Source organism: Medicago truncatula, chromosome 4, assembly GCF_003473485.1.
Source record: "Medicago truncatula cultivar Jemalong A17 chromosome 4, MtrunA17r5.0-ANR, whole genome shotgun sequence".
NCBI classification, from domain to species: Eukaryota; Viridiplantae; Streptophyta; class Magnoliopsida; order Fabales; family Fabaceae; genus Medicago; species Medicago truncatula.
In genome coordinates this window covers 32,794,927-32,808,403 of record NC_053045.1, presented here as the reverse complement: position 1 = coordinate 32,808,403, position 13,477 = coordinate 32,794,927, and the positions used below count along the sequence as shown (strand labels likewise).

The 13,477-nt window shown below is 28.7% G+C and overlaps 2 long non-coding RNA genes across 2 annotated transcripts; both read left to right on the top strand.

The window, feature by feature from the left end:
* Nucleotides 1-4,295: 4,295 nt before the first annotated feature.
* On the top strand, nucleotides 4,296-6,294 carry LOC25492589 (uncharacterized). The gene is made up of 3 exons (XR_003010961.2): nucleotides 4,296-4,500; nucleotides 4,588-4,686; nucleotides 6,034-6,294. It is a non-coding gene; the product is annotated as an uncharacterized lncRNA (long non-coding RNA).
* Nucleotides 6,295-11,045: 4,751 nt separating this feature from the next.
* LOC25492588 (uncharacterized) lies at nucleotides 11,046-13,098 on the top strand. The gene is made up of 3 exons (XR_003010957.2): nucleotides 11,046-11,119; nucleotides 11,207-11,302; nucleotides 12,820-13,098. It is a non-coding gene; the product is annotated as an uncharacterized lncRNA (long non-coding RNA).
* The last annotated feature ends 379 nt before the right edge of the window (nucleotides 13,099-13,477 follow it).

Below are 13,477 nucleotides of genomic sequence, written 5' to 3'. Positions count from 1 at the left end.
TAACGAATTTGGCTAAAGCAGTTATTATATGTCCTGTATTTAATAGTGAGAAAAAGTGCTATTGTAGAGATTATAAAAAGGAATTATATTTTAAAAAAGTATTTTAGTAATAAAAAAATACTATACAAATCATTCCACTTATTCATTATAAAAGAACCTAACAACAAAATATAAATCGAATTCCAACCATTATAGCTCAAATTTCAACTTCTATGATCACACAAGTTAAGAATCATACAACAAATCAAAGAAGAATAATTGACCAAACATCCAAACCAAACACCACAACATACCTGAAACATCTTTGATCATCCTTGCCTACCCATTTAAACACACTAGACAATTTAATATACCAAATAAATACTCAAAACATACTAAATCAATTTGAAGACAAATATGTTTTGATAATAAACTAATATCAACTGTAAGTTTAAGTTTATGATTGTTCATAAATGTTGAAATTTCCACTATATTTCTCCTTCATGTCCTAAATAACAAGCACCACAAACTATAAGTTTCTCCCTTGTAAACTTGCTAATTCCCTTGATCCAGCGGGAGTTACGCTCGGCATTTTTCAGCAGTAGTTAACTCATGCTGGTACTTTTTGAATCGGTTCAATCACTTTTTTAGTCGGTTCAACCAATCTAAAAAGTACCAGCGTGAGTTATCTACCGCTAAAAAATGTTGAGCGTGAGTTAACTCCCACTAGAATAAGAGAATGATTAATTGTGAAAGGGAGAAAATTCATTTTCTTATGCATGTGTTTGTAGATAGATAGATAGATAGATAAATAGATATATAGATAGACACACATATGCATATAAAATAAGTTCTTTGATATTTTAATATTTAATAATAATTCTTCTTATATTTATTTAATTAACTAAAGTGAATCCATAAATCCAACGATTCTTCCACTTGGATCACTTTAATTAGGGTTAATGGTGCTTTACCCCCCTGTAATATAGGTCATTTTTTGTTTTCCCCCTGTAAAATATTTTTTTTGATTTAACCCCCTGTAATTTTTTTTTCTTTGGAATACCCCCCTAATAGATCATAAAAAACGACTTTATTTATTTCTTTTGCAGAATTTTTCGTTTTTTTATGACATATTAGGGGAGTATTCCAAAAAAAAAAAAAATTTTACAGGGGGTAAATAAAAAAAAATATTTTACAGGAGGGGAAAACCAAAAATGACCTATATTACAGGGGTGTAAAGCACCATTAACCCCTTTAATTAATTATTAACATATAATAATTATATGGTAAATATATCAATTGCTATAATAGAATTTATCAATGTGCTACTACAAATTTGGCTTTTAGTAGCATTCATTTTCACTTTTAATAGTGTTTTTCAGGCACTAAGAAAACCCCGATACTATAGGTTGAAATCCTATAATAGCGCTTGAAAAATGCTATTAAATAACAATGTTTTAATAGCGTTGAGAAGAAAAGCATTAATACTACTTATAAATTACGAAAAGTATATTACAGCTATAAATATTTTGCCTTTTCATATTTAAACAAACTACATTAATCTTTTAATGACACCAACAATATATAAAATATAATATAAATTCTTATCTTTTTAAATAACATAAAAAATATAACATTCTTATAGACAAATTTGTTTAAGAATATAATTGAAAGTGAATAAGTTGGATCAAACTCTTGTATTCTCTTTATACACAATCGATCTATTATTATTATTATTATTATTATTATTATTCATGGAATCTAGACAATCGCTCTATTTCCATGAGAAAGAGGTGCAACAAATGAGAATCAAATTTGACTACAATAACTAAAATCGAAGTTTTGAATGTTCATGGGTGGCATAGTTTATTGTGGTCCTTGTGGGTGAGATTTGGAGTGGTGGTTCATGAAAGGAAATAACGAGTTTTCAGTTCTGGACTTGGGAAAGACAAAGGCACATGCGAATCAATATCTCCATTTAATCTTGAACATTAATTTTGATCTAATTTTTGAAAATTATTCCTACCATTCCCATATAAATTGTCATTCTTACTTGATATTCCCCCTATCTATATATATATATATATATATATATATATATATATATATATATTATGAAAGGCTAGCTAAGAAATAAAAAGTAATGAAAGGTTGGTAAACAACAATAAAAATAAATACTTTCATGTAAGATTTATTCTATGAACTAAATGGACAAACATGATACATAATGTACTTTAGTGATATCTAATAATTATTCTAATTTAAAAGAAAAACTTCTTACAAACGAAACTTACTAAAAAACTATGTATTTGGTGTAAACATTGTGTGCAGTTTTTTATGATATAAAGAAGTGTTCAAACAATTATACATGGTCTGTGTACACCCCTTTGTACCACTCTGAAAAATTTAAGTTAATCAAATATATGGTCTGTGTGACCACATTTTTTCAGTTGCGTGACCACTATTTATTTGGTTAACTAAGTGAAAAAATAGTGGTCACACGAATTTTAGTTGCGTGACCATATTTTTGAGTTTCTAAATGCTGAAAAAATAGTGGTCACGCAACTGAAAAAATGTGGTCACACATACCATAATATTTGGCTAACTTAAATTTTCTAGAATGATACAAATGGATGTACGAAATAAGGGTGTCTACCAATCATTACTCTATTATAAAAGGCTAGAAAAGAAATAAAAACTTGATAAACAATAATGAATTATAATTAAAAATGTTCAACGTTGAGCGAAATAACCATATTCAGTGAAGCCTAAATATTTCAAAATTGATGATTTTTCGATATCCGATATGTATCCTGCTGCGATACCTGCCTGATACGTCCCGATGTGTACCAGAAGAGTATCCAACAATTAATTTTATATTTTTTTAAAAAAATTGTCCAATATGTTTTAGATACGTCATATATACGCGAAGGATATCGTGGTGGAAAACCTATTCACACAGGATACATGATTTTTCTATTATTTTTTCTTTATCTTTTTCCTTAAAAGAGAAAAAAGAAAATAAATGAATATTAGTGTTACTTAAAATAACACTTAACTTTTAATAATGAATATTATACGGTGATGTTCTTTTTTGGATATAGATGTATAACATTAAAAATGTTCTTTTTGGTTCACTTTTTGAGATATATACAAGTAATTGACTAATTGTCAATTTCTTTATTATCCATATTACGATATTTATATTTATGTTGTTGTGCAATGTCTCTTTTGTTGTTGTGAGAAAGTTGTTGTTGTTGATTGTCATGTGAAGGTAATTTCATTGTTGTACCTTATTATTTTCTATATTTGTATGGTCACTGTGTGGGATTAGATTTTGCGTCTGTTTTTTTTTTCCCGAGTTTTAGTACATAGTTTGTATTTTGAGTTTAATACGTAGTTTAATTTTTATTTTTTTAAAGTATGTCGGTCGTATCGCATCTTTGATTTTGAAATTTTCCCGTATAATTGTATTGGGCCGTATCGTATCAAGTATATGAGTTTCATAGACTACATTGAATGCATGTTTTTAAAGAAAACATGAGTGAGAGAGAGAGAGAGAGAGAGAGAGAGAGAGAGAGAGTGTGTGTGTGTGTGTGTGTGTGAGAGAGCTCAAGATGCCGAAAAACGATTCGACCGGATTTAGGGATTTAGTTGGCACATAGGTCTCAGGTTAGGGTTTGGATCTGATTATAGACACATGGTCGAAGAAAATTGACATTGTTTATGAAAGAGGGGTCTGGGTGCATTGTTATGGTATACCGTTGCATGCAAGGAATCTGATGAGACGAAACAAGGGTACGTAGTAAAGATCAAAGTATTCACAACATGTGATAGAATGACTAATTTTGTTTAGTAATATATTACATTTTGGCCATTTTAATAAAAATGAATTATAGCTAAAAACAACATTTTTATGTAATATTTGTTCTATGAACTAAAGGGACAAACATGATACATAAATGTACTTTAGTTATATCTAATAGTTATTCTGACGCAGTATGGAAGCGTAGGCTAGCAAGCGTTAAACCTAGATAGAAAAGAAGAAGCTCGCAGGCAACAAACTTGTGAAAATAGGGTTCCGGAATCCACTAGAAAATAGAGAAAAGTCTCGAATATTATTAATGAAATAAAAGTGTGCCTCTTAGGCTACATAAGTTCTGCTTATATAATGAAAGAAATAACAAACCCGTGGACCGAAATAAAATAAAATGAAATAATAATAGAAAGATGAATTACTAAAAAATTACTACGATTTGGCTAAATAATAACTACTACTAAATTAATAATAAAGCCCTCCTGCATCATATTCTCATATAAATGATGAATTTCTTTCGTCCGAAAATTATTAAAAAATATTTAATTGATGTAAAAATTGCATGAGATTTTTTACTATATAAAGTGTTCAGACAATTATACATTGGTTATACGCAAAGGTGAAAAAAATGGCTGAAATTATTAAGTTTGTTTATATTTTGATACTTTGTGTTTCCTTATTGCTTATTGGTGAAGCTAGTGGAAGTAAGCTCATTCCCATTTTTTTTTATCTCATGCGCAATCTTTCAATCATTTTTAGTAATCTTTCTTTATTCTTATTTTATATTACAGAAGAATGTGTTACTGACGCCGATTGTGAAAACCTATATTATGGTAATAAATGGCCTCTTATTTGCAGCAACATTGGTTATTGTTTGAGTTCATACGAAGGTAAAATTTATTTATCTAGTATATCTAAAACTTTTATTTTCTTTACTTGTTATAATGTTGTTACTCCTATAATTTGTTTAAAACTTACGTATATTTCTTCGATCCTAAAATTTATGTAATATTATTATAAGGTGGATTATAGGGTGAGGGTTCAATTAAGTCCCTCCCTGGTGGACCATGAAAAAAATACCGTTTGATTGAATCAATGGTTGAGATTTATTGAAAATAAGATTGAGAACATCTAGACATTTTAACATACAATCTTGTCCCTATTATATTTCTTCATCTTTTTCAACTCCTCTGAAATCTGTAAATCTAGAAGATGCTTGCAGAAAACATCTACATCCATTTGAAAATGAAAAACCAGATATGGGAAAGTGACAGGAACCAATTTCTTGGTGTTGATAACTATTGTGTCAAAAGAGAAACCCCTAAAATTTGAAAATTTAATACTTCATGTTCATGGTGAAAAACGCAACAAGGATAATGTTCGGTTATGGCCTTTTAACACACAAACAAATCAATTGAAACTTTAGTTCAAATGAAGGTGATAAAAATGGGCATCGAACTTGTACAAAAAAAAAAAACGGCCTTTGAACTTTAAAATTGTTTGGAGGAACATTGCAAAATCATTCTGCTATTTTGTTCTTAGCAAACATATATAAGCAAAGAGAACTAATTAAAGTTGAAAGTTTACGATTCTTTAATTTTTCAACAAAATCATTTACGCAATGGAAAAGGAGGTAGATGAGGAAGACATAAGGGCATGGTTGTGTGTGAACATGTGTTGATGGTCTCATTTTTTTATTTTAATAAATCTAGACCATTAATTAGATCGAATGGTATTTTTGTCATGGTTCACCGGTGAGGGACTTAATTGATCCCTCACCCTAGAATCCACCATTATTATAAACATTTTAAATATATACTTTTTTTTAATGAGATGCACGTAAGTAAACATGAAAAATCAACCACACATTTGTTACTAAATTATATTATCATTGATCATATTATGAACCATATAATGAACAAATATCTATCTTAAAGGGAAATAAGAAGATTTACAAACTGAACTTTAGATATCATTAGTTATTTCATCTCTAGTAGGGTTTATGTCACCCTCCATATATTAATGGAAAATATGTTTACTCTATTCGTCCCAAATGTGTATTTACAAATTATATATATATATATATTGTAGTTTAATATGTAATATGTAGATGGTTTAGAGTTATAAATGTAGATTTATGTATGTTTTCATGCATTTATATTGTTATACAACTTTAAGTCACATGTAAAATATTTAACACCTTGTTTTCTATGTGTTTTTTTATATGTGTTTTGTAGAGCCTCCTCACAAGTAGTATTGAGATGTTTGTCTAGGAGAGTAAAGTGGAGAATTATTCTCTAATCCATGTTACATTTTTCTTGAATGTTTGTTTGATTGTTGTTTATCTTTAAAATGGATCGTAAGTTGTGATATTATGAGATCAGGGCTGATGTTAATAATATAGTATTTACTTATTTTATTATAAGAAAAATGTAAGCCTATAAGAAGCCAAAATATGTTATTTCTAGTTATGAAATTGAGTTGTTTATTTATGGTGATGTTGTGTAATGTAATATCAAATTATGGTGATGTTGTGTGATTTTAAAAAGCCACAAGGACTAGTGCGATATTAAAGTCGTTCAATAATTAATATGATTTTAAGTGATAAAATTGTAAGGTGTTTGGTTTCATAAGCTATAAAATTATAACAATGTAAACGATACGATTATCACATGTATTCTTATGATTAGTTATACATATTCTTGTTACTAATCAATATTATCATGTATCGCCCAAAACGCATTATCTATGTCAAAATAATGTTGTGGGATCATATTAGTTAATCGACGATCTCTACCTATTAACCAATATGACAATATTAATATTCAATACTTTTAGTGCTTGTTAAACCCATATCTATCTGTCCTCGTGAGCTTAGCTCAGTTGGTATGGAGAATGCATAATATATGCAAGGTCCGGGGTTCGAACCCCGACCACCACAAAAAAAAACCAAGATCTATCTCTAGAGTTTAGTGTTCAAAATGATTATCTTAAATCTAAATTCAAAATGTATTTCTCAATTACAATTCAAATGCACACAATTGAAACATTAAAAGCAAGGATAACATCAATATTCATGAATAACTAGAGATTATAAAAAGGAATTATTTTTTAAAAAGGTATTTCAGTAATCCCAAAAAAATACTATACAAATCATTTAACTTATTCATTATAAAAGAACATAATAACAAAATATAAATCGAATTCAAAGTACTAATCATATTACAATATTACTGCTCAAATTTCAACTTTTATGATCACACAAGTTAAGAATCATACAACAAATCAAAAGGAATAATTGATCAAACACCCAAACCATGCACCACAACAAACCATGGAACCTGAAACAACTTTGATCATCGTTGCCTATCCATTTAACCACACTAGAGCATTTAATATTGTTGTAAATCACAAAGTATAATGAAAGAGAGGCATGCATGAATATCATTACCACCAAAAACATTTTCCTTGTCATACATGATCTTTTCAATCTATTTACCTATCAAGTTGAGGGATAAAAATTGTCATCAATTTATCTAGATATAGTTGACCTTATCAAATACAATTACTAGTTCTATGCAGACCCAATCAATGAAAAATATACCAAAAGAAATACTTGAAACATACCAGATCAATTTGACGACAAATATGATTTGATAATAAACTAGTCATATCAACTTGAAGTTTAAGTGTATCAGATTTTGATTGTTTGTTCACATAATAAATATTGAAATTTCCACTATAGCATGTCATAAATAACACGCACCACAAGCTAATAAGTTTCTTGATGTGATCCTAATATCCTCTCCCTTGAAAATAATCATTAAGTTATTATGGCATAAGAGAACCAAATTATTTTTGGTTCAAAGTTTTTATATTCGTATAGATCATTATATATCTGTCTTGTTTTGTCCATATCTAGAGATGTCGATGTCCGATTGATGCAATCTTTAATTTGTTGGAAAGCTTAGAAATTTATCTGCATTTCATCTTTTGGGGTCAAGATCAAAATCGACATATTTTTCTGTAAAAAATGGGCTTGAAGTTTCAGACGTGATTCAAATAAAGAGCTGAAAAAAGGAAGGAACGAGCATTCAATCCAGCACTTAACGATGACTATAAGGAGGTGAAATTGAGGGGATTGACTGAAGCATACAACTGAAAATAAAATCAACCAACTAAAAGTCTATCTAAAGTGTAGTCTTCCTTGTCTTAATCAGCCAGCAAAACATTATTGCAAATTTGCAATTAATAGATGCATTTCCTTTTATTTTCTAAGAGTTTTAGAATCAAAATCATCATGTAATAAAATCATATAAATAGAGCACGAAAATGATACGTAAGGCAGATGAATTTTGATAAGAAAAAATGTCACTTTATGTGAATTTGGAAGCTTTACTTCTTTTGGGTTCTAGATTGAACCATGAATTTATCTTATCAAAAAACCACGTTTCTTGTGGCGATCCTCTACGAAGCAATACATCTTCCTTGAATTGAAAATTTGTTTGGTTACCATTTTCTGCCTATTTCTATCAATCTTTCACCTTAATACTAAAATCTCCCCATTATTCACAAATATATTCAAATCAAAATTATATATATCCTCTTTTGTCCCTTCATCATTTCTCCAGCATCTCCTAAATAACAAGTACCATAAGCTAAAATCCAGTAAAATAGGAGTGAGAATGAAATAGGGAAGGAAGGACGCAAATATAGTTTTAATAACTAACTCGAAGCACAAAGTATAACTCAAGGTTTGTAAAAAAAAATACAAATTAGGGGATCCAAGTTTAGATTAAATTTGTATTAATATATGAACCACTGACACCCATAAGCTCAGACGTGTCGCGGTGTCCGATACACATCGATTTCCAACACTCATATGACATTTGTTTGAAACGTGTCAAAAAATATCATACAAGTATCCAAAAAATATTTACTATTTATTTGGAACTCTTTGGATAGAGGTGTTCGACACCCGAATCACACTTGTATGACAAAAAAAGTTTTTTGACACTTTGTTTCAAAAAAAAATTCTTTATGGAAAAAAAGAAAGGGCAAGTGGAAAAAATAGATGACATTAAGAGGGAAAGGCTTTGGGGCGTTCATTTTTCTTCATACTACAAAACCCTCATGGTTTTAAGGGGTTCTGGAGGGTTTACATGAATTTTTCAAATTTAATACATGTAGTTATAATATTTTTAAAATTAAAAAAATATTAATCATAAGCATTGATTTATCATTCTCTAAAAAATTACTCTTTCAGAAAATGTGAAAGATTTTACCATTTTCCTATATATTTCCAACCCTCCAAAGTCTTCATTTTTCTCCCCTCCAAATTCTGAAACAAAGCCTTAAAGATATATCTCAAACACATTTACAAGAGTTAAAAATGTTGTGAAGGATCATTGTTATTCAATGAGGGGTCAAAGAAATTAAATTTGATTAGAACATTTTTAGTTTTTTTTTTTTTTTTTTTTATAGTAGATGGATAAATATAAATAAAATGTTAAAAACTATCCTATTTTAATTTTGTTTAGAACTTTTTTTTAAAATGAAATAAATTGATAAATTTAGATGCACACATAAATAAACTGATTATCAATTTTAATTTTTCATAAATAAATAAAAAAATATGTAGCGATGTCGGTGTCATGTGTTTTTTAAATTAGTGGTGTCGACGTATGAGTATATGTGTCGTGTCGGATGTCTATGTCAAAGTTTATTCTTCTTGATGCTTATATTTGAATACAATGGTTATTTACCTTATTAATTTTCATGCGATCAACCAACCAAAGTATTTGTAACATATGCTCTGTAATAGGCATTTGAACATAAGCCACAAATTGATGACAATTACCATAAGAATTGCAAGCTCTATGAGGCCATTTTTGATTTTTCTCCCATTTGCTTCAATGCACTCATGTCAACCTCCAAGAATATGTAAATCCCTTTGTTTAACTTAAATCACAAGACTTTCAAATTAGTTATTGAAGGATTACCCTATAGTAGAAGATGTTACATGCTTCCTTCTACATTATAGCTTTGTAAGTAGGTTGTGCCTCGAATTCAACTACAAAAAATAAAATCAAAGGTTATAATGTTCATGTCATGGGTGGCATATATAATTTATTGTGGTCCATTGGTTGGTTTGGTGCAGCCGGTAGCCGGGTTATTCCTCTGGGGTGAGATCTAGAGTGGTGGTTCATAAAAAGAAATGATGTGCTTTTAGTTCTGGACTTGCGGAAGACAAAGACACGTGCAAATCAATTTGTCCTTTTAATCTTGATCATTCATTTTGATCTAAGGGTTGAAAACCATTCCTACCATTCTCATACAAAATTGTCATTCCCACTTGATATTCCCCCAATATATATATACCCATATATTATGAAAGGTCAGCTAGGAAATAAAAAGTAATAAAAGGTAGGTAAACAATAATGAAAAGAAAGGTTTTGTTGTAAGGTTTATTCGATGATCTAAAGAGACAAATATGATACATAAATGTACTTTAGTGATATCTAATAATTATTCTAATTTAAATGAAAAACTTCTTATGGATGAAAACTATTAAAAAACTTATGTATAAAATGTTCGAAAAATTATACATCTATTATGCGCAATGATGCTTTACCCCCTTGTAATATAGGTTATTTTCGGTTTTTCCCCCTGTAAAATTATTTTTTGATTTACCCCCTGTAAAATTATTTTTTTGATTTACCCCCTATAAAATGTTTTTGTTTTGGAATACCCCCCTAACATGTCATTCAAAAACCAACCTTTTTTTTGCAAAATTTTTCGTTTTTGAATGACCTATTAGAGGGGTAAAATCGGAAATGACCTATCTTATAGAGGGGATAAAACACTATTAACCCTTATTTTAATCCGTAACAAACGGGCCTTTAGTTTCTCATATTATTTTGTAACTCTTTTTAAGTCTTTTGTGGTACAACTTGTGTTGGAATGACTTGTTTTGGTTAGTAATATATTTTATTTTGGCCTTTTAAAAAAAATGAATTATAGTTAAAAGCAACATTTTGATGTAAGATTTATTCTATGAACTAAAGGGACAAACATGATACATACATGTACTTTAGTGATATCTAATAATTATTCTAATTTAAATGATGAATTTGTTTCGTCTCAAAATTATTAAACTGTTTAATAGATGTAATTATTGTATGGGGATTTTTACTATATAAAGTGTTCAGACAATTATACTTTTGTTATACACAAAGGTAAAAAAAATGGCTGAAATTATTAAGTTTGTTTATATTATGATACTTTTTGTTTCCTTATTGCTTATTGTAGAAGCTGGTGGAAGTAAGCTCATCTTGATTTTTATTTTATTTTATGCATAATCTTTCAATCATTTTTAGTAACCTTCTTTATTCTTATTTTATATTACAGATGAATGTGTTACTGACGTCGATTGTGAAAAATTATATCCGGGTAATAAAAAGCCTCTGATTTGCAACATTGGTTATTGTTTGAGTTTGTACAAAGGTAATTTTTTTTTTATCTATTATATCTAAAACTATTTTTTATTGTTATAATGTTGTTTCTCTTATAATTTGTCTAAAACTTACATATATTTCTCCGATCCTGAAATTTCTTTGATATCTTTAGTTATCATGTCAAATATTTTTTTTTCTAGCGGGATGGAAGTAGGTAAAACACGAAAATTCAACCACACATCCGTTACTAAAATATATTATGATTAATCATATTATCAACCATACAATGAACACATATCTCTCTTTAAGTGAAACTATGAAGATTTAAAAACTAAACTTTAGATACCATTAGTTATTTCATCCTTAGTAGGCCTTAGACCACCCTCTGAATATTAATTGAAAATATTTTTACTCTACTCGTCCCAAATGTGTATTGCCCCTTCCTAGCACCTGAGAATGCTGCATGGACAAATTGACAGATTTTATAACAACAACACATACTCAAATACTTCAAAACAATAAATATGTTAGGAAATAATATTGATTCTACCTAAACAAATTAATTACCCAAACAAGCTAACAATCGTTCTGAACAAGTCTAAATAATTTGTAATTCAAAAGAAATACAAAAACAAAGTTATATCAAATTATGATAAAAAAAATTAAAAAATCATCACAACAAAACTCAAATATGAAATATTATCTCTTTATATACCATAGTTTCCACAAACTGTTAGCATACATACATAGTTCTTTAATAACATTGTTTTCAGTAATACAAGATGTGTGTGTCTATATATATATATATAACGAAAAGCTCAAGGGTATAAATCAATAATGAAACAAGAGGTAATTATGGTTGAAGAAAATTATCAAAACACACAATGAAATTAATAAATGAAATAGGTTAGAAAATCCCCAGAACATCCGTCGTGTCGTAACTTTTCTTGAGTGAAGAACGAAATTAATAAATGAAAGAGAAAAATATAGAATATGTACTTAATATTTTATATGGGGATTAGAATATAAGTTGTTAATTTAAGAATTAAATTCGAGTTTTAACTAATTACAAGGTTGATCTTTAGGATATTTATTTTGTGTATATTTTTTTAATGAATATTATTTAAGACAGGCTACTTGTCTCAATAAACGCAAGGATGGTGTTAAGATGATAATTTTTTTTTTCATGAGTTACCTAGTTTGTGAGAGGCATGGATGATATTAATAATTTTTATATGATAACATTTTTTAATTTTATGTGATGAAACATGTATTATATATAGGGATTTTAACCTATAGTCTAGGAGGGGATTACTCTTTAGTGTGGAAACTCTTGATAATACGTTGTTGTTAGGGCATATATTTAAGCTAGGAAATTCATTATAGGCACAAGAAAATGTCACACTAATATCTTGTAGTTTAATATGCAAACCTTAGATGGTTTGAGTCATGAATGTAGATTTATGTTTGTTTGTATGCCTTTTTATTTTTGTACAACTTTAAGTTACATATAACATATCTAACATCTTGTTTTCTATGTTCTTTTCTTTTTTATGTTGTATGCAGAGCCTCCTCGCTACATGTAGTACTGAGATGTTCGTTCATGAGAGTAAAGTGGATAATTATCTTTTAACTCGTGTTATGTTGTTCTTGAATGTTTGTTTAATTGTTTTTTATGTTTAAAAAGAATTGTAGGCTGTGATACTATGAGATCAGGGCCGATGTTATCTAATATTTACTTATTTTATTATAAGAAAAATGTAAGGCTTTAATAAGCTAAAATATTTTATTTCAAGTTATGAAATTGTGTTGTTATCTATGGTGATGTTGTGATATTTTATTCTACATGAAAATTTATTATTGGTGCAAACAAATATTATTACCATTTTCAATTGTATTTTATTTAGATCATGTTACTCTTATATAAAACAAAAACCTTCCAGGTTTTTGGTTGCATTAGCGATATCAGAAACTAATTTGTCTATTACATTGTTCTGTGATACATGTCTATTATGTTATTGTTAGTGTTATCACGATTTCGGGGTATCAAGTCATTAATTAGGCTTGAACCTTTCAATATTTGATATTCTCTATTTTTTCTTGGGAAGGGTAAAATTGAGAAAACCCTTAGAAACTCTAAGTTCGGGGGTCGTTTTCGTTACGGGAAGGTGTTAAGCACCCGTAACGACTATAGTATTCTATAGGAACCGCTTTCCTAGCTTTA